Source organism: Schistocerca cancellata, chromosome 9 (genome assembly GCF_023864275.1).
Source record: "Schistocerca cancellata isolate TAMUIC-IGC-003103 chromosome 9, iqSchCanc2.1, whole genome shotgun sequence".
NCBI classification, from domain to species: domain Eukaryota; kingdom Metazoa; phylum Arthropoda; class Insecta; order Orthoptera; family Acrididae; genus Schistocerca; species Schistocerca cancellata.
This window is the reverse complement of record NC_064634.1, coordinates 192,776,369-192,803,735: the sequence shown is the minus strand read 5'-3', so window position 1 is coordinate 192,803,735 and position 27,367 is coordinate 192,776,369. Positions and strand designations below refer to the sequence as shown.

The following is a 27,367-nucleotide window of genomic DNA, read 5'->3' as shown; positions in this document are numbered from 1 at the left end:
ATCGATAAATTGCACATTAGTCTGAGAAGAAAACTTTGACCCTCTGTGGGAGCGTCACACACACACACACACACACACACACACACACACACACACACACACATCAAGCAATCTTGAGCAAGCTTCATGTTTTCGCCGCATGTCTTCATCACTCAACTCAGTTACAGTATACACTCTTGGTGTTCACAATTTCAGATAAATTTGAGAGTGTGAAATTAATAGCATCTGCTTATCAACATGTTTATACAACTACAGCTATTTTCAATAATAATAATAATATGCATAACTTATCTGACAAAAGAAAGAATTTTTTATGGAATTTTGTACACAATTAAGTACAGTTTAGAGCAAGATCGAAACTGGTAAACTTTCGCAACTCCCCGTTTCGCATTTTTGTGTAAGTGGGAGTTTTTATGGTTTTGCATTTTGTCGGACAAATGTACAAGATCCCAACAGATTCCTTAGTCCAGTTAGCTGTTCTCTTGTAGTGCGCTTATTTGATTACGTCACTTTCTCAATCAACGAATCCGGTCTCGGAGGCCATAGTACATTTGCGGCTAACTTTTCTTAGTAATTTACTTTTCTGTTCCCAAAATGAGATTTTCAGCCTGCAGCGGAGTGAGCGCTGTCATGAAACTTCCGGACAGATTAGACCTGTGAGCCGGACCGAGACTTCAACTCGGGACCTTTGCCTTTCGCGGTCAAATGCTCTACCCGCTGAACTACCCAAGCACGTCTCAAGACACCTCCTCACAGATTTACTTTTCTGTTAGCATACACGAAAGCCGATCCCCGCACAGTAAACAACCGACTCCAGACACAAACTGCCGTTTATGATGGAAATGATTAAACACGAGCAGTAACGTCTACCAACATGACCACTTGTCTAGAATACTAACGAGGTGCTGAGATCCATAGGGGCCTAAGGCATGCAAGCACATCGTCGTCGATCCCACATTTAAATGAATGTCAGACAAACCAGTGAGACAGCTTTTCGTGAATTTTCGTATATAGGATGTGGGCTTACAGCACAGATGAACCTGAACCACCATAAGATCAACAGATTTCAGGAGCGTGAATAAATTGTAAAATCTCGGAATCTACTGTGATGTGCTTCAGGCCCTTATGATTCTCAGCGCCTTATATGGACTACTGTATGATAAAGTTCAAAACTTAATATACTATAAATCATTCAGAAACCCACAAAATAGGTTTTTCTGTCAGTATAACTACAACACATACTGGTGTCTGATCTAATTTTACTATATAGTGGGTGAACTGGCATATCTGAGGAATGTGCGATCATGTAGTGGGATTTACGCCGAGTCAACAGGGATAAAAGTCTGCAGCCACGTGGCGCTGCCACATGGTGGCACTGACGTAAACTTGCAGTTGTGCACGTCGTGAATCGCGCACGTTGTTTATCAAATCCGTATGTATTTGGCCCATAAGGCAGTTACGTCAAGCGAGATGCACATGCGCAAAAGCTTCTCGAAATGTGATCAACTGAAGGTGTGCTCGCGTTTCTGATGCCAAGTTTCACAGAGTCTAGAGCAGAGGTAGCGCCGTAGATTTAAGTACCATACATTTGCGTTACATTTAACCGCATTCAAAGAAAAACATCCAATGAATCCACAAGGTGTAAAAACTTAGGGTGTTCACGTGGTCTTATACATCAGCAACCACTGTTCATTTAAGAATTTTGCCCTAACAGATTTTAATTCCGAATCTTTCTCCATGTGTGTCAGCACAGTCACTTTGGGAATTCCAAGTGCAGCAGATCTTTTCCACAATGATGTTATGGAAGATCTGGTCACCGAATGCGCCACTGCTGTATATGTTCTTTGTCGTGTTGATGGTCCATCCAAAATGGATCAGGTTCTGAAGAGTTTCTGTTGCCATCGCAGTATCGTTCGCTTTGGTGACGCTTATTTATGGAATCGTGCCGCAAAATCCCGTTGCATATCTCTTATGGTTTTCCCGGTGTGTGCACATTCATAAGCTCGGGGCTCTGAGCACTATGGGACTTAACTTCTAAGGTCATCAGTCCCCTAGAACTTAGAACTACTTAAACCTAACTAACCCAAGGACATCACACACATCCACGACCGAGGCAGGACTCGAACCCGCGACCGCAGCGGCCGCGCGGTTACAGACTGTAGCGCCTTTAACCGCTTGGCCACCACGGCCGGCACATTCATAAGCCCACTCACTTGCCATAATACGTTCTTCGGCGCTGTAGCTATTTGTGTCCGCCATCTAAAGGAGTGAAAAGATATATCGAGTATAAAAACATCATGGACAAAAACGAGCGGTGGGGGTGACAGGACTTTCGGACCTTACTGTAGAATATATTAACGTAGTACAGCAAGTCCTAAACACGTATAGTCCAGAATTACTAAAAACAGAAATTACCTTTATTTCTGGAAGACGTGCTGATACCACAATAAACGGCTTTCTATAAGAAGGTGCTGCCACCCAGTGGAACATGCAGATATGAAAGCAAGTGAAGCACTGAAAACACATGAACAGAAAGCATATGCTACAATCAGGCACGACGAGTATGGATTCTTCCATGAATTCACAAAAAATATACAGTTTGGGTGTAGCATGTACTTTACGTAAGCACTGAGGAAGATAAGGAATGAATCGTGGAAAGAGACTGAGAGTCAGTCTGTTAACTTCTGGAACAGATTCTTCCGTAAGATTATTAAGCGCGCAATTTGTGGATGGTATAATTCCACTTCGTTATTACGTGATCCGTCATTCGTGCATAATAGCAGTTTTCGCCATTGTACATTGCTGAGAGCAGTGCCATTTTATGAAGGCGCACTTCAGTTTTCTAATAAACGAGTAAAGATAATCAAGAATCATACATAAATAAAGGGGGCCTACACTGAGAGACCGTGGTATACCTGCTCTTTGTCAACCTGTAACACGTCCTTCTGCTCGGGTAATGATCGCAACGTATCATCATGCCACGAAGCACAGCGACGGAACTGTTCGTTCAGTACATCCCACACATTCGTGCCTGATGTGCTAACCAAAAGATCCACCAATGATTGATAAATTGCAGATCGTGGAGATCCAGAGACAGCTAATGGCTCTTGATGTAAGTAGCGTCAAACAAAAAAAATGGCTCTGAGCACTATGTGACTTTAACTTCTGAGGTCATCAGTCACCTAGAACTTAGAACTACTTAAACCTAACTAACCTAAGGACATCACACACATCCATGCCCGAGGCAGGATTCGAACCTGCGACCGTAGCTGTCGGTCGGTTCCAGACTGTAGCGCCTAGAACCGCTCGGCCACTTCGGCCGGCTGCGTCAAACAAACGAGCGCCCTATTAAAACTGCCTAAATCGGAATTCAGCTGGAGCCGGACCGCTTTTATTTACCCACAAATAAAGGAAGCAGCGTGCCGTTGTTACCAATGCGAAGTACAGGATGTAGCAAAAAGAATCACCCGATTTAAAGAAAATCGTGTTATGTTATTTGTGATATGTGAGTCAACAACGTACTGTTGGAAAGAACAATCTCTCGGGTTTTCATGGTTCGCGCTAGGTAGCACCAGAGTGCGTCCACTTCATTTCTAGTAAAAATGGTGTCGGGCCACTAAAAGCATTTTATATTCTTCGTTTTGCGCTGCGGGTCAGTAATAACTGTTCAGATTGGCTTTAGTACCACGTATGGTGTGGATCCTTCTACAGCACGGAGCTTTTGACGATGGCATGAACAATTCCGAGCCGCGCGGGATTAGCCGAGCGGTCAAAGGCGCTGGAGTCATGGACTGTGCGCTGGTTCCGGCGGAGGTTCGAGTCCTCCCTCGGGCACGGGTGTGTGTGTGTTTGTCCTTAGGATAATTTAGGTTAATTGGTGTGTAAGCTTAGGGACTGATTACCTTAGCAGTTAAATCCCATAAGATTTCACACACATTTGAACACTTTTTGAACAATTCCGAGAAACAGATTGTTTGCGTAAAGGCAAATCGCCGGGCCGTCCGCGAATGTCTGACAGTCGAACGCATCCGCCATAGTTTCACAAGGAGTCCGCAGAAATCCATTCGCCGTGCAGCTCAACAGCTCAACACGCGTGATATACGTCTGGCGTGTGTTGCACCGACGTTTACACATGAAACCATACAAAATTCAGCTACTGCAAGCTCTTCGTGAAGGTGAAAAACAACGTGTGCTGTTCTGTAATTTCGTTCTTGGCAAAGTGAAGGATGACAGTTTTCTTCCACGCTTAGTGTTCAGTGACGAGGCAATATTGCATTTACATGGAAAGGTGAACCGTCATAATGTGAGAATGTGGGCTACGAACAATCACATGAAGTTGTAATACATGAGAGGGGCTCTCCAAAATTTGATATGTTTTGTGCTGTTTCATGGGAAAAGGTGTATGATATATTTTTATTTGCCGAGAATACTGTTACAGGAAGCAAATATCTCGATGTGCATGAGAACTTTCTTTTCCCACAGTTGGAAACTGATTCGAACCACTTCATTTGCCAACAGGATGGGATACCGCCACAGTGGCATCTGACAGCGCAGGAATTTTCAAATCAAAGGATTACTGAACGATGGATTGGTCGCACTGGACCAAATGATTCAGCCTTACATTACTGGCCTCCAAGGGCACCAGACCTGATGTATGTGATTATTTATTGTAGGGTTTTATAAAAGACTCTGTTTATGTGCCTCCATTACCAACAACAATGAATGAACTGAGACTCATATAACAGCAGCTGTGAAAGGCATGCTCACTGCAGTGTGAGAACAATTTGAATACCGCATTGGCATATGCCGTGCATCTCAAGGGGGCATATTGAACCCGTATGAAAAGGTATGAAAAAACTTGAGTTTCCCGTTCATCAAAAAACAAAATTCATTGTATATGTTTATTAGTTTCAGAAGTACAGATGTGCCAAATTGGATGAACTAGGAATAACTATCCAGAGCGAGCTTAAGTGAAATGACCAGATAAAACAAATAGTAGTAAAAGCGGAGGCCAGACTGGGATTCAAAGGAAGAACCTTAAAGAAATTTACCTCATCCACGAGAGAAGAGGTTTACAAAGTGCATTATCGACAGATTCTTGAGTATTCTTCATCAATCTAGAACCCTTACGAGGTAGGACTGATAGAAGAGGTAGAGAAGATCCAACGAAGAGTGGCGCGTTTCGTCATAGGATCGTTTAGTCCGCGCGAGGGCGTTACAGAGATGCTCAAGAAACGCCAGTGGCACACGCTACAGTAATTTTGTGATGATAATTTCCGGGAAGAGTCGACAACATATCACTTCGTCCCATACACATCTCGCGAAATGACCACGGCGAAGAATTCAAGAAATTAGAGCTAATACAGAGGCTTGCCGACAATCGTTCTTCCCACGCGCCATCCGCGAGTGGAACGGGGAAGAGGGGATCAGTTAGTGGTATCTAAGTACCCTCCCCCACACACTGTGAGCTAGCTTCCGGAGTATTGATGTAGATGCAGCTAGCCTACTCCTGTCGAATAGCACCAATGGGAGCACCGACAGACGGATCATCATCAACAGTGTCACATGTCCTCACATCATGAGATGCTGCATAAAAACTGGTGATCAGGAGCTTTACGCCACCACCTACATCTACATCTATACTCCGCGAGCCACCTTACGGTGTGTGGCGGAGGGTACTTATTGTACCACTATCTGATCCCCCCTTCCCTGTTCCATTCACGAATTGTGCGTGGGAAGAACGACTGCTTGTAAGTCTCCGTATTTGCTCTAATTTCTCGGATCTTTTCGTTGTGATCATTACGCGAGATATATGTGGGCGGTAGTAATATGTTGCCCATCTCTTCCCGGAATGTGCTCTCTCGTAATTTCGATAATAAACCTCTCCGTATTGCGTAACGCCTTTCTTGAAGTGTCCGCCACTGGAGCTTGTTCAGCATCTCCGTAACGCTCTCGCGCTGACTAAATGTCCCCATGACGAATCGCGCTGCTTTTCGCTGGATCATGTCTATCTCTTCTATTAATCCAACCTGGTAAGGGTCCCATACTGATGAGCAATACTCAAGAATCGGACGAACAAGCGTTTTGTAAGCTACTTCTTTCGTCGATGAGTCACATTTTCTTAGAATTCTTCCTATGAATCTCAACCTGGCGCCTGCTTTTCCCACTATTTGTTTTATGTGATCATTCCACTTCAGATCGCTCCGGATAGTAACTCCTAAGTATTTTACGGTCGTTACCGCTTCCAATGATTTACCACCTATGGCATAATCTTACTGGAATGGATTTCTGCCCCTATGTATGCGCATTATATTACATTTATCTACGTTTAGGGAAAGCTGCCAGCTGTCGCACCATGCATTAATCCTCTGCAGGTCTTCCTGGAGTACGTACGAGTCTTCTGATGTTGCTACTTTCTTGTAGACAACCGTGTCATCTGCAAATAGCAGATTGACCACCAAGCGCAGGCAGTGGAAATCTTTTCCACCATCAGGTAGGAAATGGCTTACCTCCGAATCGAGCGATACCGCAAAGGGGTTAGCTGAAATTACTCCATTTAATTCTTGTTTGTTAGTAGGTAAGCTCACTGCACAAAAAGTTAGTCATCCCTGTGCTCACGAAGGAATGAAAAGCCTGTACAGAGGACGCAGCGATAGAGTCACGTGCTCAACCGCGCGTACACTGCCTCTACGAGAGCATAAGGCAGTAGTAAACAATGAGACATTTATTTCAAGCCGACGTTTTACGTAAATATGGATAAATATAAGGACGTGACAAGTGGCAAAACGCATCAATCGTGTTTGGCTGTGCCCATCGCCATAGGATGTGGGAAGTTGCTGGCTTTGTTGGTGTTTTTAGCAACCGTTCATAGTGTTTACAAGCAGTGGTGTAACACACGTGGCCGCGAAACACGACTTCAAAATTGTGGTCGCGTTAAGTTCCTGATCGAGACAGACTGGAGGCGCGTTTCACGGCTTGTGAATCAAAATCGCTTCCAAACCTGGCAGGAACTGCTGCAGGCAGTGAATGCAGGTCAGTTCCAACCCGTTAGCGAGACAACATTGCGACGGGAACTGCATGCGATCAAATTTGGAGTCGTTCACCCCGCAAGAGGACGTTACTCGCACGAGCAAATAGAGACCACAACAGCAAAATTAATCGGGCTGGAAGAATGTGAGACTGGTTTCTGAACACTCCGCCACCCTATTACATTTCGAGCGGCCTGCAAAATCACTTGACTTTATCCCCGTAGAAACTCTGTGGGACGTGGAATAGCGGGTAAAACGCCGCCATCAGCATCCCCACAATCTGGTGGGGATCAAATACTCAGCGAGTGGCGTAGCCTGGATGCGACGTTGCTGCACAACCTTGTGGACTCACTTCCCAACCGAATACAGGCGGCTACCTACACCTACACCTACATCTGCATCTACATAGATAGACTGCAAATCACATTTGCCTGTCAGAGGGTTCATCGAACTACCTTCATTATAATTCTCTATTATTAAAATCTCGTGGATAAAACGAACACCTATACAGGGTGTTACAAAAAGGTACGGCCATACTTCCAGGAAACATTCCTCACACACACAAATAAAGAAAAGACGTTATGTGGACATGTGTCCGGAAACGCTTAATTTCCATGTTAGAGCTCATTTTAGTTTCGTCAATATGTACTGTACTTCCTCGATTCACCGCCATGATTTCATACGGGATACTCTGTATGTGCTGCTAGAACATGTGCCTTTACAAGTACGACACAACATGTGGTTCATGCACGATGGAGCTCCTGCACATTTCAGTCGAAGTGTTCGTACGCTTCTCAATAACAGATTCGGTGACCGATGGATTGGCAGAGGCGGACCAATTCCATGGCCTCCACGCTCCTGACCTCAATCCTCTTGACTTTAATTTATGGGGGCATTTGAAAGTTCTTGTCTACGCAACCCCGGTACCAAATGTAGAGACTCTTCGTGCTCGTATTGTGGACGGCTGTGATACAATACGCCATTCTCCAGGGCTGCATCAGCGCATCAGGGATTCCATGCGACGGAAGGTGGATGCATGTATCCTCGCTAACGGAGGACATTTTGAACATTTCCTGTAACAAAGTGTTTGAAGTCACGCTGGTACGTTCTGTTGCTGTGTGTTTCCATTCCATGATTAATGTGATTTGAAGAGAAGCAATAAAATGAGCTCTAACATGGAAAGTAAGCGTTTCCGGACACATGTCCACATGACATATTTTCTTTCTTTGTGTGTGAGGAATGTTTCCTGAAAGTTTGGCCGTACCTTTTTGTAACACCCTGTATCTTTCCGTGCGAGCTCGAATTTCCCTTATGTTATTATGATGGTTGTTTCTCCCTATGCAGATCGGGGTCAACAAAATAATTTAGCATTCGGAGCAGAAAGTTGGTGATTGAAATTTCGTGAGAATATTCCGCTGCAACGAAACACGCCTTTGTTTTAATGTTGTCCACCCAAATCCTGTTTCATTTCAGTGACACTCTCTCCCATATTTCGCGATAATACAAAACGTGTTGCCCTTCTTTGAACTTTCCCGATGTCCTCCGTCAATCCTGTGCGGATCCCACATCGCACAGCCATACTCGAGACGGACAAGCGTAGATGTAAGCAGTCTCTTTAGTGGATCTGTTGCATTTTTTAAGCTTTCTACTAATAAATCGCAGTATTTGGTTTGATTTCCCCACACATTATCTATGTGATCGTTCCACTTTACGTTACTCGCAGTTGCAATCCCTAAGTATTTAGTTGGAATTACAGTCTTTAGATTTGTGTGATTCATCGTGTAACCGAAATTTAACGGATTGCTTTCAGTCCTCAGGTGAATGACTTCGCACTTTTCTCACCATACAGATACCTCGTCTAAATCATTCTGCTATTGGTTTTGATCATCTGATGACTTTAATAGACGGTAAATGACAGCATCATCTGCAAAAACTCTAAGAGGGTTGTTCAGACTGTCTCCTAAAATGTTTATGTAGATCAGGAATATCATAGGGCACTTCGTTGGGGAGCGCCAGATATTACTTCTGTTTTACCCGATGACTTTCCGTCATTTATTATGAACTGTGGCCTTTGTGACAGTGAATCACGAATCCAGTCACACAAGTGGGACGATACTTCAGAGGCACCCAATTTGACTGGAAGACTCTTGTGAGGAACGATGTAAAAGGTTTCTGGAAATCTTAGAATATGGTATCAACTTGACATCACCTATCTGCAGCACTCACAACTTCGTGGAAACAAAGGGCGAAAGCTAAAACTTTACGATTACTGGACGTAAGCCTTGGCGTTGTGAAATGATCGTGCTGGCATTCGTCTGAAATGAGTTAGGGGAACCAATAACTCTGCATCCAGGTGAATTCCGCCTCTTCCTACCGCAAATCTAGTGCCTTACTACTAATGCACGTGGCTTGGTACGTCATTGGTTTGACTTAATGTTCCACAACCACGTGACGGATGATCCACACCCCTTCTGATCCGAATCGTACAGAATTTTGTTCATTACCGATCACATGGGTTAATATCACAGTATACGCTGCGTCCATATGTTATTGTTATAGCCAGGAATAACATCGTTCTACGGTTTACTGACACAACACTGATACAGTATAATACTGTTGCCAATCGCCAAGTTGTAGATGAACACTTTATGGATATTACGTAAATTCATGGTGGCAATACCAGTGTCGAGGAAGTGCACTTGAAACACAGAACTGCGGTGGAAATCACAACTCCGTTGACATACTAAGCCTAGTGAACGAAGTACAAGTTCCAGTTTAGCATTCGGATTCGAAGTCCAGAGCGCAGCACAATCAACATCGATCAGCAGATCCGCCGCAGCTTAGTACTTCCTAGTTGCGGAGTAGAACATAGCACGATGAGAACTGGCTTGTAAACGTCTGTAGCGGCGTTAAATAAGGCGTCATCTTCACCACCACGCCTAATCCAGCGACGCGGAAGTTCGTCGTTCAGGTATGGCGAATATCGGTACTCCAAGATGGCGGTGCCCCATCTTATTGGAAGACGAAATTCTCGAAATCAGAAGTCAGTTGTGGAAACAGCCACAACTGCAACATATCAAGGTAGGAGGTACACATCACGGAAGAAAAACGGCCCTTACGCCTTCGTCTGTGACACTGCAAAGAAAACATTAATCTTCGCCGAAACTCGTTCATTCGCCGCAATTTCATGAATATTTTCGGTGCCCCACACTCTCAAACTGTCGTGATTAAACTTTCCAATTAAATGGAAAGCTGCTTTGTCGCTGAATACCAGCTTGAATATGAAATGTTCAGCCTTATGTGCTTACTGCATTGTGATGCAAAATTGAAGACGCCAGCCATAATCTTCCGGATTCAATTGTTGCACGAGCTGCAAGAAATGTAATCGCCGTTGCAAAATCGTCCATACCGTTTGATATGGTGTTCCTAGTTCGTGGCTTGCGCGGACCGTTGACTTTTCTGTACTGCGTACGAAACTTTCCCTCGCACTCTCCACGGTTGCATCTGGCGTACTTGGTCGACCGTTACTTTTCTGTTCACAGAGACAATCAGTGTCCCTAAACTGTAGATACCAAGACACAATGCTTTGTTTAGATGGCGGTTCTCTCCCATTTTTCCTTCTGAATGTATGCTGTACTGATGTAACAGATAAACAAGTCGCGTATTCCAACACACAAAAACTCTTTTGCATTGTTTCCGTTCAATCGAGGCATTGAAATGGCAACGCCAACCGGTTTGCACAGTGCAAACTCGGCGAGCTTGCGTATATGTTCATGCACCAGTTGCATTTGAATATGTAATTCGTTGGAAAATATAGAACTTTGAAAACGAATTAGTCATGTATCGTAGCCCTGCATAATTCATAATCAGTAATAAGATGTATGAACGCAAGTTGTCTGTTCTTTCGGACATGTCCAAAAGAACAGACACCACGCACCTATGATATACACTGAAGCACCAAAGAAACTGGTATAGGCATGCGTATTCGAATATAGAGACATGTAAACAGGCAGAATACGGCGCTGCGGTCGGCAACGCCAAGACAAGTGACTGGCGCAATTGCTAGATCGGTTACTGCTGCTGCAATGGCAGATTTAAGTGAGTGTTATAGTTGGCGCACGAGCGATGAGACACACAATCTCCGAGGTAGTGATGATGTATAGATTTTCCCGTACGACCATTTCACGAGTTTACCATGAATATCAGGAATCCGGTAAGACATCAAATCTGTGACATCGCTGCGGCCGGTAATAGATCCTGCGAGAATGGGACCAACGGCGCCTGAAGAGAATCGTTCGACACGACAGAAGTGAAACCTTCCGCAACTTGCTGCAGATTTCAATGCTGGGCCACCAACAAGTGTCAGCATGCGAACCATTCAACGAAACATCATCACTATGGGGTTTCGGAGGCGAAGGCGCAGTCGTGTACCCTTGATGACTGCACGACACGAAGCTTTACACCTCGCCTGGGTCCGTCAACACCGACATTGGATTGTTGATGGCTGGAAACGCGTTGCCTGGTCGGACGACTCTCGTTTCAAATTGTATCGAGCGGATGGACGTGTACGGGTATGGAGACAACTTCATGAATCCATGCAACTTGCATGTCGGCAGGGTACTGTTCAAGTTGGTGGAGGCTCTGTAATGGAGTGATAGGGACCCCTGATACATCTACACTCCTGGAAATTGAAATAAGAACACCGTGAATTCATTGTCCCAGGAAGGGGAAACTTTATTGACACATTCCTGGGGTCAGATACATATCATGATCACACTGACAGAACCACAGGCACATAGACACAGGCAACAGAGCATGCACAATGTCGGCACTAGTACAGTGTATATCCACCTTTCGCAGCAATGCAGGCTGCTATTCTCCCATGGAGACGATCGCAGAGATGCTGGATGTAGTCCTGTGGAACGGCTTGCCATGCCATTTCCACCTGGCGCCTCAGTTGGACCAGCGTTCGTGCTGGACGTGCAGACCGCGTGAGACGACGCTTCATCCAGTCCCAAACATACTCAATGGGGGACAGATCCGGAGATCTTGCTGGCCAGGGTAGTTGACTTACACCTTCTAGAGCACGTTGGGTGGCACGGGATACATGCGGACGTGCATTGTCCTGTTGGAACAGCAAGTTCCCTTGCCGGTCTAAGAATGGTAGAACGATGGGTTCGATGACGGTTTGGATGTACCGTGCACTATTCAGTGTCCCCTCGTCGATCACCAGTGGTGTACGGCCAGTGTAGGAGATCGCTCCCCACACCATGATGCCGGGTGTTGGCCCTGTGTGCCTCGGTCGTATGCAGTCCTGATTGTGGCGCTCACCTGCACGGCGCCAAACACGCATACGACCATCATTGGCACCAAGGCAGAAGCGACTCTCATCGCTGAAGACGACACGTCTCCATTCGTCCCTCCATTCACGCCTGTCGCGACACCACTGGAGGCGGGCTGCACGATGTTGGGGCGTGAGCGGAAGACGGCCTAACGGTGTGCGGGACCGTAGCCCAGCTTCATGGAGACGGTTGCGAATGGTCCTCGCCGATACCCCAGGATCAACAGTGTCCCTAATTTGCTGGTAAGTGGCGGTGCGGTCCCCTACGGCACTGCGTAGGATCCTACGGTCTTGGCGTGCATCCGTGCGTCGCTGCGGCCCGGTCCCAGGTCGACGGGCACGTGCACCTTCCGCCGACCACTGGCGACAACATCGATGTACTGTGGAGACCTCACGCCCCACGTGTTGAGCAATTCGGCGGTACGTCCACCCGGCCTCCCGCATGCCCACTATACGCCCTCGCTCAAAGTCCGTCAACTGCACATACGGTTCACGTCCACGCTGTCGCGGCATGCTACCAGTGTTAAAGACTGCGATGGAGCTCCGTATGCCACGGCAAACTGGCTGACACTGACGGCGGCGGTGCACAAATGCTGCGCAGCTAGCGCCATTCGACGGCCAACACCGCGGTTCCTGGTGTGTCCGCTGTGCCGTGCGTGTGATCATTGCTTGTACAGCCCTCTCGCAGTGTCCGGAGCAAGTATGGTGGGTCTGACACACCGGTGTCAATGTGTTCTTTTTTCCATTTCCAGGAGTGTAGTTACGACTCGGAAAGGTGACACGTACGTCAGCAACCTGTCTGAGCACCTGCGTCCATTCATGTCCATTGTGCATTCCAACGGACGTGGGCAATCCCAGCAGGACAATGCGACACCCCACGCGTCCATAATTGCTCAAGAATGGCTCCAGGAACTCTCTTCTGAGTTGAAACACTACCACCAAATACCCCAGACATGAACATTATTGAGCATATCTGGAATGCCTTGCAGCGTGCAGTTCAGAAGAGATCTCCAACCCCTCGATCTCTTACGGATTTATGGACAGCCTTGCAGGATTAATGGTGTCAGTTCCCTCCAGCATTACTTCATACATTAGTCGAGTCCATGTCACGTCGTGTTGCGGCACTTCTGCATGCTCGCGGGGGTCCTACACGATATTAGGCAGGTGTATCAGTTTATATGGCTCTTCGATGTATATTATGTAAACTGAAGATGGAGAGGGGGAGAAAGGACTTTATGAGGAATCGGCGGTGACGAGTGAAAAAGTGCTCCGGATCGAGACTCGAACGCCATCTGGACACAGTGTTTATCGCAAATGCGCTCTCCGGGCCACACAGAGTCCCATCTAACCCCACTTATTCGCAGTCCCCGCCCATGTCGCCCATGCTCGCTAACTTCAGATTCCCCCGATCAATGGCAACCGCACTGGGGGTTGTGGATTCATTGCCCATCGACTCGAAATCAGTTATACGAAAGCGTGGTCTGTTAACGCAACTGCCTAGTAAGCAGAAGATCCTCGGTTCGAGTCCTGATCCGTCACACATTTTCACTCTTCGCCACTGATTCCGCATAAAGTCCCGATGCAGCTGTTATCGTCAGTTCCTTCCCTTCCGTTTCTCGCCCCTCCACCTTCGGGCTACATAACCATAAAACAGTTCACACAGAAAAAAGATAGGATGTCCCACGTAGGAGGCAGGAGCATGGTAACAGGAACGCAGAGAGAGCTAATTACATTCCTCAGTGCAGCCAAGAATACGGCACAGAAAGAGGACACGTGTTAAGCAACTTCCTCAATTCAGACATGACAGATAGAGGAGTCCCGCTAATTAAAGGAGTTTATTACGATGCAGGCAAATATGGTCCAAGGACGACGAAATTAAGCCACCCTGCGGTCGCAGTCAAAGCAGTAGGCAACTGCGTCTCCTAGGAAGGCAATCTCACTTGTACGTCTGTGCGTAATCTGGCGGCAGTGTACATGTTTCACTACTGTGGGATGTAGCCTCGTGTAAGTACATTCGCTATACCTACTGGTTCCTCCTGTTTTTTACTGTCATGTAGTCACCTGAAATGTCAAGGGAAAAGATGACAGCATATTTAAAGACTGTCTTTTATACTATGAAATGATCGTTCTTTCATAGAAACTTCATTCGAGAGAGAGTTCGAAAAGAAGGGTACTGTCCTTCTGGGCGGCGACATTGCTGGAGTTTCTTTTATTTGTAGTTGACTCTTCGTAATACCAGTTTACGACTCATTAAAAGCCATGTCTGTGTTCAAACTTCAAACAACCAATAACGAAATGGAACTTTTTAAAAGAAAACGGACAACGTGCATTAACGTCAGTTTTCTTTTAAAGAGATTTGATGTTCCTGATTGAAGAAATTCTTCTAGAAGGCCCAAATTCTTCTATGAGTGGGAAATACTTCAAGTTAAATCGTCATTGTTCGTAAAGAAACTGCCGACATGCCAATTAAGTTTTAATTTTTTTAGGCAAAAAAAATACGGGCTGACCCGATTTAACTTGTAATAATATTGAGACAAATGTCACTAGGTAACTGAAACAGCGCTAGATGGAATCAGAATTGTCTAGAGTTTCAGAAAAAAACCGCTAGATGTCGCTACTAGCTCTGACCTCAACGTTGGATAGGGCGCACAGGACCGCGAGACAATGCTGTACACTCTTGGCCTCCTAGGTACCCTGACTTAACACCATGTGATTTCTTCCTGTGGGGATATGTTAAACAATGTGTTTACGTTCCTCCCTTGCTTCGTGACACTGATCAACTAAAAAGCAGAATATCTGCCGCTGTAACTTCAGTGACAGAAGACATATTACGCTCAGTTTGGGATAAATTCGGCTATAGGCTAGATGTCGTCCCTGCAGCCAATGGAGGACATACTGAACATTTAGAATGGATTTTTGTAAACTTCTGTCTTTTGTGACTAATTTCGTATGCAATTTGTTGGTGTTAAGCCCTTCTTACTAATAAATCGGGTCATTCTTTTTGGGACACCCTGTATTGTGACTAGCCGAGTGGAGCGCTAAGCGTGATTCTGGGTCAACGAAATCGCTGCGGCTGATTAAAAAACTGGTTTTGAAAATAGCGGTTTTACCTGCTACCTTATAGAAGTAATGTCCACACTCAGACCGCGAAGGCTTACAGATATTTGTAATCATCGAATTATCTCAGGATGAATGTGAGATGCGATCTTCTTCGGTGTAGCTCGCGATCTAAAGAAAAGTAGGCACTGTATGTTGTTTTAAATACGTACCGCTGGCTGAATAACCAGGTTATTCCACATTAAGAAGCACGTACTGCTGGAGCCGGGGAGCGCAAGCCGTCCAGCAGCTGATGAAGCGCCAGACTGGAAGTCTGACGCACTGCGTTCGGTCTCGTCATTTTTACCTAATCTTCCACAAAGCGTTTGTATCGCTACAGTGAATTACGTTTTTTTAAGCCACACTAGTAACAATTTAAAAAAATAATAATGACAATGTTAATCACAGTGTCGCATTCATGGATGTATATATTAATAACTCGTGATGAAATGAACATTTATTCACCTATACATTCACGCGTGTATTCAAAAGTGATGAGTGAAATCATCAAATTAATACATTGTCAAGTCACATTAATGCGACAACCTATCAAAAGCCTGGATAACGAACTGTTGCAGCACGGACAGCTGCGAGACGTGCAGAATATAGTGAATTACTTTTGTATGTTCATCCTTTTTACCAGGAGGTCTCTGGGACGACGGCCGTTTACTATCGTGACAAGTAAATAAAAACACCTACAGCCGTCCTTATGATTTTATTTTATTTTGTCGCTACCAGTTTCAACGCTTCAGTGCGTCATCTTCAGGCCTGTATGCACAAAACATTAAAGATATCATTACCGACTTATCAACCAAGTTACATCGAAGCAGATTAAAACAGAAAGAGAAACAATGGCAAGAGTCTACAAATGAATTTACACCGAACATTTGACAGAAAGGCCGGCCAGTGTGGCCGTGCGGTTCTAGGCGCTTCAGTCTGGAACCACGTGACCGCTATGGTCGCAGGTTCGAATCCTGCCTCAGGCATGGATGTGTGTGATGTCCTTAGGTTAGTTAGGTTTAAGTAGTTCTAAGTTCTAGAGGACTGATGACCACAGATGTTAAGTCCCATAGTGCTCAGAGCCATTTGAACCATTTTTTTGACAGAAAGAATAGATACATCCATTGTCAAACATCTAAAATATACCATCACGAATTTCCACTCAATACATTGTAAAATTATTCTGTCTATTAAAAATTTCTGTAAATAGTATCCATGATTTTTATTGGACAGTCGGACACATTATCTGCACAGCCCTGAAATAACTTACTGTAAGACAAAATAACTGTAAAAGGTGATGAATGGAAGGAAACAATACCTCACAAATAAGTAAAAAGAAGGAACATGACCTATGTGTCGTGTCAAAGTATAAAATGCTTAGTTGTACACAGATGACTGGCATACACTATGTCATATCTATAAAATGAACGTCCAAGACGTGGTATAAACCGAATGTAGGATCCACATATGTAGAAGGTACGAAAGACGCCCATAAGGACACTGTTCATGATGCAAACATTCATATGCGAATGCGTCTTGTATCGTGTACCGCCATGTGTGTGGCGCAGACCACACGAAACCATGGACAGGTTGTCAACAAGGCAGTGGAGAAGCTGGTGGTGGCTCCACCATGGTGTGAGCTATGTTTGCGTAGAATGGACTGGGCCCTCTAGTCCAAGTGAATCGATCATTGAACTGGAAACAGTTATGTTCGGCTACCTGAAGATCATTTCCAGCCATTCAACGTTGAAATTTTTTCGGATGACAATGTGCCATGTCACAGGGTCACAGTTGTTCGCGATTGGTTTCAAGAATATTCTGGACAATTTGCGCGAATGATTTGGCCACCCAGATCGCCCGACATGATTCTCATCGAACATTTATGGAACATAATCCAAAGGTCAGCTCGTGAACAAAATCCTGCACAGGCAACAGATACGCAGTTATGGACCGCTATAGAGGCAGCATGGATCAATATTTTTGCAGGGAACTTGTTGAGTTCATGCCAAGTAAGGTTGCTGCACTACGCCGAGCAAGGAGGTACCCTATGAATTTTTGTCACGTCTATGTACATTAGCGGCAGTTACCAAAATGATAGAGGGGGTATGTCCTTCACAGCTATATACAGGGTGTTACAAAAAGGTACGGCCAAACTTTCAGGAAGCATTCCTCACATACAAAGAAAGAAAATATGTTATGTGGACATGTGTCCGGGAACGCTTACTTTCCATGTTAGAGCTAATTTAATTACTTCTCTTCAAATCACATTAATCATGGAATGGAAACACACAGCAACAGAACGTACCAGTGTGACTTCAAACACTTTGTTACAGGAAATGTTCAAAATGTCCTCCGTTAGCGAGCATTCATGCATCCACCCTCCGTCGCATGGAATCCCTGATGCGCTGATGCAACCTCGGAGAATGGCGTATTGTATCACAGCCGTCCACAATACGAGCACGAAGAGTCTCTACATTTGGTACCGGGGTTGCGTAGACAAGAGCTTTCAAATGCCCCCATAAATGAAAGTCAAGAGGGTTGAGGTCAGGAGAGCGTGGAGGCTATGGAATTGGTCCGCCTCTGCCAATCCATCGGTCACCGAATCTGTTATTGAGAAGCGTACGAACACTTCGACTGAAATATGCAGGAGCTCCATCGTGCATGAACCACATGTTGTGTCGTACTTGTAAAGGCACATGTTCTAGCAGCACATACAGAGTATCCCGTATGAAATCATGGCGGTGAATCGAGGAAGTACAGTACATATTGACGAAACTAAAATGAGCTCTAACATGGAAATTAAGCGTTTCCGGACACATGTCCACATAACATCTTTTCTTTATTTGTGTGTGTGAGGAATGTTTCCTGAAAGTATGGCCGTACCTTTTTGTAACACCCTGTATATTAGTTGGTTGTATTAAGAAGAAAATCAATATTCTAGGCAAAACATACAAGTGGTAGTGCAGTAGAATTTTAAAAAAAATGGAAGCTCTACAGTTGTCTGCAGACGATGTATGTTCCCACGTTGAGGTGTTGAGGACCAAGTAGAAGAGAATACATTTTCGCATATTTGTGTCTTCTTTTTCAATCTGAGGATGAAGTAACTCAGTTGCTAAAAGTTTGAATGTCCATTCAGAGAAACCTGATGTAATCATCTGGTTCTGAGTGTAGTGCTTCCTTTGGCAGACTTGCATGTGTATATTTCTCTCTCGATTCCAACGTTCCCAGGACCAGCGTCTTGTTTTCCTTTTCTTCTTTACACACAGTACTGAAGTCAACGCAAGAAATGCTTTGTCTGCCTTGGTAGCCATTCCCATTAGTCATAATATACTTTGTGACACGAAGAGAGCCTGCTTCAAAAGTGAGGTTTAAGTTACAAACTTTGTTGGTGTGTGTACGATCTTGTTTGATACATACGTGGATAGAAAAGAGCGAATTTGACAAAGAGGTATGATCGCGTAGGGGGCGCGGAGGGGGGGGGGGGGGAGTTTTAAGTCCTAGTATGTATAGTTTGTTCACAATGTCCAGAACGATGGCTTCCTTGTTCTGGATCGACTGAAGCCTGTGAAAGTTGGTCAGTTTCGATCCACGAGTCTTTTGGGTCCGGCAGCCGTCAGCATTGTTGCACAATGTCCAACCAATAGCAACACGTGTACACTAGTGCCAGAAATGGATTGTCCAGGTGTAGGCCTAATAGGATCATGCTTCCTTCGCTCCATACACTCCACTGAAATTTCTTTCAGGACGTTGTCAACAACCTACAGGTGTGCAATCACTTAGCTGTCATAATTTAGAAAGGTACCTCTACAGCTAAGAAAAACTAAAAAACTTGTTAAATTATCTGAGGCGAAGAATATACTAAATCGATGCTGTTTTCATTAAGATATTTCCATTACCGTTACAAGAGCTTCAAATAGTGGCATTTCATGAAGAAAGTACTATAAACTGCTACAATCCGTACAGTGCATCCGAATGTGATAGTCTATACTATGAAAAAAGAAAACTAGTTAAATCATCTGACGGATAGATGCCGTTGTCATAAATATATTTCCGTTACAGTTACAAATATTGAATTTAATTGATGAAAGGAGAAAATATAAAAATGCAGTAAATGAAGCAGGCAAAAAGGAATACAAACGTCTCAAAAATGATATCGACAGGAAGTGCAAAATGGCTAAGCAGGGATGGCTAGAGAACAAATGTAAGGATGTAGAGGCTTGTCTCACTAGGGGTAAGATAGATACTGCCTACAGGAAAATTAAAGAGACCTTTGGAGAGAAGAGAACCACTTGTATGAATATCAAGAGCTCAGATGGCAACCCAGTTCTAAGCAAAGAAGGGAAGGCAGAAAGGTGGAAGGAGTATATAGAGGGTTTATACAAGGGCGATGTACTTGAGGACAATATTATGGAAATGGAAGAGGATGTAGATGAAGACGAAATGAGAGATAAGATACTGCGTGAAGAGTTTGACAGAGCACTGAAAGACCTGAGTCGAAACAAGGCCCCGGGAGTAGACAACATTCCATTTGAACTACTGATGGCCTCGGGAGAGCCAGTCATGACAAAACTCTACCATCTGGTGAGCACGATGTATGAGACAGGCGAAATACCCTCAGACTTCAAGAAGAATATAATAATTCCAATCCCAAAGAAAGCAGGTGTTGACAGATGTGAAAATTACCGAACTATCAGTTTAATAAGTCACAGCTGCAAAATACTAACGCGAATTCTTTACAGACGAATGGAAAAACTGGTAGAAGCCGACCTCGGGGAAGATCAGTTTGGATTCCGTAGAAATGTTGGAACACTTGAGGCAATACTGACCTTACGACTTATCTTAGAAGAAAGATTAAGAAAAGGCAAACCTACGTTTCTAGCATTTGTAGACTTAGAGAAAGCTTTTGACAATGTTAACTGGAATACTCTCTTTCAAATTCTGAAGGTGGCAGGGGTAAAATACAGGGAGCGAAAGGCTATTTACAGTTTGTACAGAAACCAGATGGCAGTTATAAGAGTCGAGGGGTATGAAAGGGAAGCAGTGGTTGGGAAAGGAGTAAGACAGGGTTGTAGCCTCTCCCTGATGTTATTCAATCTGTATATTGAGCAAGCAGTAAAGGAAACAAAAGAAAAATTCGGAGTGTGTATTAAAATTCATGGAGAAGAAGTAAAAACTTTGAGGTTCGCCGATGACATTGTAATTCTGTCAGAGACAGCAAAGGACTTGGAAGAGCAGTTGAATGGAATGGACAGTGTCTTGAAAGGAGGATATAAGATGAACATCAACAAAAGTAAAACGAGGATAATGGAATGTAGTCAAATTAAGTCGGGTGATGCTGAGGGAATTAGATTTGGAAATGAGACACTTAAAGTAGTAAAGGAGTTTTGCTATTTAGGGAGTAAAATAACCGATGATGGTCGAAGTAGAGAGGATATAAAATGTAGACTGGCAATGGCAAGGAAAGCGTTTCTCAAGAAGAGGAATTTGTTAACATCGAGTATAGATTTAAGTGTCAGGAAGTCGTTTTTGAAAGTATTTGTATGGAGTGTAGCCATGTATGGAAGTGAAACATGAACGATAAATAGTTTGGACAAGAAGAGAATAGAAGCTTTCGAAATGTGGTGCTACAGAAGAATGCTGAAGATAAGGTGGGTAGATCACGTAACTAATGAGGAGGTATTGAATAGGATTGGGGAGAAGAGAAGTTTGTGGCACAACTTGACTAGAAGAAGGGATCGGTTGGTAGGACATGTTTTGAGGCATCAAGGGATCACAAATTTAGCATTGGAGGGCAGTGTGGAGGGTAAAAATCGTAGAGGGAGACCAAGAGATGAATACACTAAGCAGATTCAGAAGGATGTAGGTTGCAGTAGATACTGGGAGATGAAGAAGCTTGCACAGGATAGAGTAGCATGGAGAGCTGCATCAAACCAGTCTCAGGACTGAAGACCACAACAACAACAACAGTTACAAGAACTCCAAATACGTGACATTTCACGAAGAAAATACTCTAACAGTTACAATTTGTTCAGTGTGTGTCTGTGTCATACGCTAAAAGTATCCATTTCTACAAGCGTGTTTGGAATTTTTTGCATGCTTTATTTATCAGAAATGATTCACGCAATGAGGCATTATGGTGCGGTTAAGAATGAAGCACTGTAAAATTAGCACGAAGCGTCGTTTCACAGACCTGGGACACCAACAATGGTACTTCCTTCAGCGACAGGTATCGAACTGAGAAAGAGATCAATTATGATTAGGCTGCACCAGATAAAAAGAGCTTGGCACATAGGAAACGAACTTCGAAATTAGCTAACAATCGCGTCTCCACTGTCCTTCAGTTCATAATTGTCTACGATATTAGAAAATGGAAATTTGACTGCTATATTATAGGTATATATAATGTATTGCCTAAGTGAACAATAGATGTGCCAAGTGCTAATATTTATAAGTTATACCGCTACGTATTTTGCTACAGAATTTTGTAATAAAGTTTACCTTACTACACGTGCAGCAAAACTTGAAATGAAATCATCCTTAAAAGCGACCGGTAAACAATTGACACTGATGTTCTTCTGTCAATAAGGCATTTCTGTTTCGCCTTTGAGATGTCATCTTATAACATATTAAATCGCTCAGGCTAGGGGAAGCAAATTACCGGTACCAGGATTTGTCATTAGGATGCCTCCTTTGCATTAGACTAATCGAAGCAAAAAGTCTAAATTAGATAATTGCTTGTGGTTATCGAAATCTGAACCAACATTGTTTATGTTTTGTATAGCCTGCTGTAGAAGTTACTTATTTTCTAAATGATCCAGTTGAACATGTGAACCTCTAAAAATCTATTCTGTTTCATTTTTTATTACCTTTTACTACCAGTTCTTTGTCATTCACCAGCCATAGCTGGACAGATAATGTTAATTTTACAGTAACATTACCACATTTAAATTAATAAAAAAACTGCAATTGAAACTATGAACTAAAAAGAGTACTGTAAAACATATACTGGTATATAAGAACTAGATTATAATATTAAGACAATCTTGTGGTAAAATAGTAAGAGTTGCTGCTGCTTTCATTGGCACTGAGTTGCAGCTCAGTTAGACACTGTTCTATCACCAAAGAAGTATTTTTCTTTACTGTAGAAAGGTTGCTCTTTTAGTGTACACAAAATTTTAGTTCTAAATTGTTCGAGTGGTAATTACTGAATATCCTTAGGTACAGTATTAAATAACTTTAGGGCCACCATTTGGAAGCCATTCTGCGTCTTTTAATTGACATCTTGGCCTATCTAGGCCCTATATTGTCTTTGTAGCAAGTGCTGTATTGGGGTCTCATGATTTGTTTCAGTGTGAACAAGGCAGTTGAAAATATATTGACTGAAAATAGTCGGATCTCCTAATGTCGAAAAAATTAGTTTGCAATGGTCAGTTCCCCCACCCCCCTTAAGGTAATGATCCTCATTGCTTTCTTCTGTATCAAAAGTATATTCTTGCAACATGCAGAATGGCCCCGCAATAACAGCGCATAGCTGATGTGACTGTGGAACAGCGTTAATAGATACTGATGTGATATAAAACTTTTTATTTTCCTCAAGAGATACAGGACCTGTGAGAGTTTGGAACATACGTGGTTAGTTTAGTTTAGTTTAGTTTAGTTTATTGAGCACCCGTTTTATCGTGTACAATGATATGGGATTTGTCATATGTTACATACAGAAAAAATATGAATAACAACATGTTATGTAAAAACTATCAGTGAATAATCTGAATTAAATATATGGGCAAAACAATTATAGCTTACATGATATAAATTTGTAACAATATAGGACACAAATAAGTTACATATATTCTGTGTATAATGGACAGCAACAAGAAACAATGATTATAACACTCTATATTGACAGATTAATTAATTTTTGTGTGTACATAAAAGAGTCTACCCCACAACACAAATTTGTGTATGAGTAACTTATAAGATAGGTGAAGGCACGCTATCTTTCTGAAGAATTCATATATTCACTAACACTGTAAAAACTATTACTGATTAACATTCTTTTGAGTTCACTTTTAAAACTGCTCAGCTGCTGAATCCTTTTTATTTTTAAGGGAAGAGCACTATAGAGAATTTTTGGGTGGTATATTGCACTCTTGTTGTATTGGGCTTTCTTATGCACTTCTCTGTGAAATTCATTACTCTGTCTTGTTGTATAGTCATGGAACTCACTGTTTAAAGAAGAAAACTGGGGGTGAGACTTCAGAAAGCATATACTTTCATAGATGTAAATGGATGGAAGAGTCATGATTTTATATTCCTTGAAAATTTCCCTACATGGATCTCTAGGTGCAGCTCCTTTTATGATTCTTATCGCTCGTTTTTGAATAATAAAGGAGCGTTTTGCCTGACTTGAATTGCCCCAAAATATGACACCATATTGCAAAAGACTATGCATAAATGCATAATATGTACACAATACTGTTTGATCACTGCAGCAATTTTTGAGCATTCTAAATACATAGCAACATTTACTTAGCTTTTTATTGAGCACATCTATATGCTTGTCCCATTTTAGATGCTCATCTAACCAAATTCCTAAGAATTTTGTATTTGGCATTTGTAGTATATTCTGTTGGCCTAGCTTCACAGTTATATTGGGCTTCATATTATTTGAAACATTTCTGTAATTCATCCATAATGTTTTCCCCTCATTCACAAATAAACTGTTGTCCCTAAACCATTTACTTGCTTCAACTGCTGTTGTTTCAATTTTGTTGTTAAGGTCAGTCTCATTCTGAGCTTTAATAAAGAGACTTGTATCATCAGCAAAAAGTACACAATCAGCTTGTGTTAAATAGTTTGGCAAGTCATTTATAAAGATCAAGAACAACAGGGGTCCCAACACCGATCCTTGGGGCACCCCATAACTAACTTCCTTATAACCAGAAAAGTATGACTTTCCATCATGAACTATTTCTACTTTCTGGGATCTGCCAGATAAATATGACTTAAACCATGCATGAGCAGTACCACGGAGTCCATAGCAACTAAGTTTTTCGAGCAGTAGTTTATGATCAATAACGTCAAAAGCCTTTGATAAATCTAAAAAGACCCCACAATTTACTTCATTATTATCAATGGAATTTAGGACAAGTTTTAGAAAGTTGTATATAGCTGTTTCAGTTGATCTATTCTTTCTAAAGCCATTTTGTTCATCAACCAATATTCCACTTTTTTTTAGGAAAGTAGAGAGTCTTCCATACATTACTCTTTCTATAATTTTTGAAAAACAAGATAACATTGATAAAGGCCTGTAGTTTTTTACATCATAATGATCCCCATTTTTGTATAATGGTTTTATAATTGATTGTTTCAGCTTTCTAGGGAAAGTGCCAGTACTGAAAGATGCATTAATTATATCTACATATACAGTGTTTAGGTTAACTTGGTATCAATTGAAAATGCCACAAGCTTAACAGCTGCTGTGTCACCCAGTGCTCTAGTATCACTTAGGCTGCATGTCATCCTCTGTGTTTTGTCTTCCTTAACTTTTATCTTGTTCATGATGAACCAGGCATTGGCTGCACTGAATATGACTTCTGCTTGTTGAACACCTTGAAGCACATTCTCCACTTTTGAGAATAAGGTTGTGTCATCTGCAAACTGCAAGTTATGCCTATTGATTACTATATAATTAAAAAACAACAAGAGCCCTATTACGTATCCCTGTAGCTTGCCATGTTTTAACTTTATTTCATCTGATTCTGCCCCTTGAACTGATACAATGTGTTGTCATTTAGGCAGGAATTGATAGTTTGTGGAACAGCTACCACAATACCATATGATTTTAGCTTGCTGAAATTGGCCTTATGTGTGATACAATAAATGCCTTACTAAGGTCACAAGGCACCAATGCTATAGACTACCTGTCTTCAAAACTCTGACTGTTATTTGTAACTAAGTCAAGTACTGCTGTTGTAGTTGACTTGCCTTTCCAAAAGTCATGTTGTGTATCATAAAAGAGGTTATTTCCTTCAAAATAACTTAACAGCTGATCTTTCATTATGGCTTCCATCACCTTGGCTGGCACTGGTGTTATAAGTCTGTAGTGTGAACTTCATGTAGTTTACTTTTTTTGCAAACTGGTACTGTGCGTGCTACAATCAGGAAGTCTGGAAATTCCCTGGCATGGAGGCATTTATTTATTACTGCTGACAGTGGTTAAGCTATTATGCAAACTATAGTTTTCAATATAGTTCAGGACATGCCATAAATATCAGGGGTCCCTGAGTATTTGTTGTCTTTTACAATTTCTATTGTGTGTTTTGGATACACTCTCGTCCACATTACCATGCTGAATTTATTTCCTAATTTCGTAGCAACTTCAGGATCTGTTCTGAACTCAGGAATTTCACCTGCTGTGCTTTTTACTATGATTATAAAATATTCGTTAAATTCATCTAGACTGCAGGAATTAGAGTAAGAAGTGGACGTTTGCCTATGTTCATTATTGGATCCCATGTTGCCTTGCAAGGATGGTGAGCTTATTCATTAAACCTAGCATAGCTTTCCTTTCTTTGCTTTCTTTACTTTTTTTCTGTGCATCCTTTTAGCCTATAGGTAATTGCAGTATAGTCTGTCCTTGATGCCAATATCTTCAGTGGATTTGACTTTATCATTTAGTAGTTGAAACATGAATTTTATTTCAGCTGATATAAAGGTACATCAACTCTTTCATTTGACAGTTTTGCGTGTGTATTTTGATTTGGAAATTGGATGTCTCATGGGTTTTAGTGGAAAATTTTCATCAGATCAGGCTTTAAGAATCTGTAACATGGAACTAAGTGTATTATTTGGTGCCAGTTCTTCACACATTTGATGCCAATCTTCAGAAGACACTGCAGTTTTCAAATCATCTAAATTTTTGTTTGTAATAACCCTACTTCTGAAAACGTAATTTGGATGCCAACTGGGAATTTGTTGAGTACGTACTGAGTTTGCCCATAGCTTCATGATTACTGCACTGTGACCAGCAAGCACAGGGTTGACCACACTTTCTCTGTAGTCCCAACTGTTTAAGTTTGTAGCAACTGTATCAAGACAGGCATCTGCTCTTGGTGGTAGACAACTTGCAACAAATAGTCCACAGCTTCTTACTAAGTTCATAAAAATTCCCTCTTTGTTATTGCCGTCCCAATATTGGTGTTGAAGTCTCCACATAAGGCAATTTTTGCTCCTAGGTGCGCTAAATGAGATAGACAGCTTTCCAGTTTGTTGGTGAAGTTTTCAAAATTACCATTTGGGGAACAATACACAGAAACAATGACACTGCCAGTTTTAGAGTGTAGAAACTGTAAAGACAACTACGGAAATCTCTGTCAAAACTTTCAGAGTGGTTTAACAAAAGCAAAATTGGTTGCAGTGAGTGTACAAGCAGAAAATAAGCCTGCTATATGTTTCAAATTTAATAATTTATTTCATCCATATGATCAAAACCGTTTACAAAGAAAGGCTGAAAAATTTAATTATGGAAAATGTGTTACAAATTTCTTGGATCTATGGGTTCAGCAGGACTTGAAATGGAATAAATATGTATGCACCTTGTCAAAGAATCTCTGTGTGCTATGGTATGGGTATTGTGTGTTAGTTTATTAAAAATAAACAGTTATGCAGGCATAGATCAACAGTCATTACTCCACATTTGAGTTGTCATAACAGAAAAAGGCGTGCACCATACTGTGACTAAATTTTTTGATAACTTACCTAGTGATATAAAATATCTGACTGATAGTAATGTGAAATTTGAAAACAAACTGAAAATGATTTTCCTTGACAACTCCTATTCTGTAGAAGAATTTCTATTACTGTAATGTATAAAAGTTGGTGGGTAGCGATTTCTGACATC

The 27,367-nt window shown here is 42.4% G+C and overlaps 1 protein-coding gene across 2 annotated transcripts in view; it reads left to right on the top strand.

Annotated features, from left to right (window-relative positions):
- The window catches only part of LOC126100347 (protein I'm not dead yet-like), a 246,832-nt gene that overhangs the window by 154,519 nt on the left and 64,946 nt on the right, over window positions 1-27,367 (top strand). The window contains exon 1 of one of the 2 annotated variants that reach the window (XM_049910959.1): window positions 14,355-14,373. The exons of the other annotated variant lie outside the window; for it this stretch is intronic. The gene's annotated coding sequence lies outside the window, so the exon portion shown is untranslated. Of the gene's footprint in view, window positions 1-14,354; window positions 14,374-27,367 lie in introns of those variants that run through there. 2 annotated transcript variants of the gene reach the window in all.